Genomic DNA, 3,013 nt, shown 5'->3' on the forward strand with positions numbered 1-3,013 from the left:
CTGATTTGGTTTTCATTTGTCACCGAATTCATTTCCTCGCTAAATTAAGAAAAATTTTTTGTTCCCACCTGAACTAACGGACGGGAAAATTGATTGTAGCCGGGGCTTGAGTTTAGAAGCTTTCCATGCGTTAAAAGTGTAATTTTCTTTACTCTGGTGAAAAGCGAACGACAGATGTCCATCTCTTTTCATATTTGTTTTCTCATGTTGATGTGCGTGAAATCATTTGATTTCCAGTAAACACAGCTCATAAAGAAGATAAAAAAGAAAAAGCTACCCTCGGCGGGATTCGAACCCGCAATCCCCGGTTTAGGAGACCGATGCCTTATCCGTTAGGCCACGAGGGCGTTGAGAATCCGCTGCCTTGGCTTGGCATCAGCAAAGTCAGGGTTTTTCTCATTATGTTACGTTGGATTTTCTGCTGTCGTTTGGCTTTCGGACAATGTTTACATCTGATTACACCCTACGATATTATGAGTTTCGGCAGCAGGGTGCAGATTACAACAGAATAACAACATCGTGAACACCCGAGACGATGTTGTAAGTTCATCAGATCGCGTCAATCTTTCCTGATACTGTAAAACCCTTTATTTTAGCGGCCCCTATTTTTCGCGAATTGGTCACAGATGACATAATCGCGACCACTAAATTTCGCGAATTTCAGACGCCTGCATTAAAAATCTTAAGGACGGAAATTTTCGCGAGCCCTTATATTTCGCGAATTCTTCAATTCGTGAAATTCGCGAAAATTGAGGACTCGCGAACATTAAGGGTTTTACAGCATTTCTAAAATCTAAAACAAAAAGCTTATTTTTTATGGTCGTCTATGTTTTTTGTATTTTTAACAAAATGTATTTTAACCAAGTCTAAGCAGGGATTTCTGCCGCGGCGCCGTCGCCGTACCGTGCCGTCGTCAGCCAAATATAGCGTACTAAAGTCTTGCTAAGTTCCGCGGCGCGACACGGGTCCCGTGTTCGCGTAGCTGGTGTCACTATTCGTCGAATGGTCAAGTGGCTGGTGCCACTACGGGTCACGTGACTACGTGACAGGCCCCGGACAAGGCCAGGACAGGTGGCGACAAAGTGTCAGGTCGTGCTGTTATTTGACACCACGGCTTCACATGATTCATGGTGCAAAGTCGTGGTAACCCGTGACGTCACGTTGTCGACAACGTTACTTGATCCGGTAACGTTGGCTGCCAGACCGGTTTATCTATGCATTTCATACATAAGCATTTGATGCACAACGACAAAGATCGTAGACTGAACGTCTGGTGCAAGCTACAGACGATTCGACAGGATTACGGCCACGATTGCAAGTCCAATCTTCCCGGAAATTACGAAATAATACAAAACACCGTGTTTGTCGCATTTCTGTGTCCACCAGTCTCAATATTTATATCATTTTTCGCGCTGTCATTCCCGCTGGCTACCTTTGCCTGAATTCAAATCCCAAGCGTACCAACTCTCTATCGAGAACGGGGTAAAGGTCGCGGTTGCTGAAAACTACTTAATTTTTGTGGGCTTTATATTTCGCAAATTTTGCGAAGCCTGCATGGGTTTAGGGAATATTGTACGATCCCAACATTTCGCGCTTGGGAGTGGAACGTTATACATACGTCACCATCAAGTAATGCAATCTCGTGATCAATTTTTCGCGGTAGTTCTGTAATCGCGAAATTCTCGAAAATGAGGGTATCGCGAATATTGTACTTACTCGAGCAATAGCCGCACTATTTGTGAACAAGGCCTTGCGTCTACTTTCCCGGAGAACATATATACAGCCAATCATTGCGTTGCGCATAAATAACATACCGAATAACTAGATCGAGAGCACGATTCTGCATATAAATGCGATCTTCACAGATGGTATCTTCGCGCCAAGACGTTATCTTTGTCCCGCTGTCGATCGTGGCGATTGGCAATCCGCGTGCTCCTTGGAAAAGCGAACCCTCAGGTTTTCTTCATAAACAGTGCGGCTATTACTTGAGTAAATACGGTATCAAGTCTTTCGCAGTATTTGTAAAATATTATTTACGAAAAAACACTGCGGTTAAAAATAATCCAGACATTCCAGGTCCGGAACGGTTTTTTTAAGACACGAAGGCACAAAGAAATACACAAGAAAAGCTCTATCACATCTACCGCTGCAGACCAGCGGCTCAATGTTATGCAATGTAATGCAATGCGATACAACGTAAAGTAATGATATGTAATGTAATGCAATGGGATACAACATAACGCCATATGTTATGTAGTGCAATGCGATACAATCTAACGAAATGATATGTAATGTCATGCGATGTCATATATGTTTAACCTGAAATAGAGATTGGGGGTAGGCGGCTTGTGCTCCGGCTTATGCGTTTGCACGTGTTTTGGAATAAAGTATTTTACGTTGATTTGGTATTGTCTATGATGAATTCGTAGGAGATACTCTTGTAGCTAACCTTAGTTCCCAGATATGAAGAATGTCCTAAAGTTTAAAAATCAGGCTACGTTGTTTTTTGCTATTTTTTTCTGTGCACAGCAGCACAAAAAAATGCTAGACAACTCAATTAATAAAATAAAATAAAAGAAGCGAGCTACTGATCGTTTATTTTCACAAAGTAAACTGGGCGAACACACAAAAGGTCACAAGAACAATGCACCTGCGCGTCTGCATTCAGAAAACATTTAAAAAGCAACATATTCCAGGCGCGTACATGAGACACGGAAAAATTAAAAAAAAAACGGACAAAACAACAACAAATCTCAAAAACAGCGTCCGTTTATTTTATTTTTCCATGTCTCCGGTTTACGATGGAAGTTCTTCGCCAGCTCGTCTGTGCTTTTACCCTTCTGTGTACATGAGCTCTTTTAAAATTTGAATATGGAAGGTCGATCATCCATTCGCGGTCATATAAACGTTTGATCGGCCCAGCGACAGCAAAAGTAACAACGAGCTTGCCAGGATTCGAACCTGGAATCTTCTGATCCGTAGTCAGACGCGTTATCCGTTGCGCCACAAGCCC

General features: G+C 42.4%; 2 non-coding genes across 2 annotated transcripts; both read right to left on the reverse strand.

Annotated features, from left to right (window-relative positions):
- Positions 1 to 274: 274 nt before the first annotated feature.
- Positions 275 to 347, reverse strand: Trnar-ccu. The gene has a single exon. It is a non-coding gene; the product is annotated as a tRNA-Arg (tRNA).
- A 2,593-nt stretch (positions 348 to 2,940) lies between these two features.
- Trnar-acg lies at positions 2,941 to 3,013 on the reverse strand. The gene has a single exon. It is a non-coding gene; the product is annotated as a tRNA-Arg (tRNA).

This window comes from Ixodes scapularis, unplaced genomic scaffold, assembly GCF_016920785.2.
Source record: "Ixodes scapularis isolate PalLabHiFi unplaced genomic scaffold, ASM1692078v2 PGA_scaffold4__175_contigs__length_147842914, whole genome shotgun sequence".
Lineage (NCBI taxonomy): Eukaryota > Metazoa > Arthropoda > Arachnida > Ixodida > Ixodidae > Ixodes > Ixodes scapularis.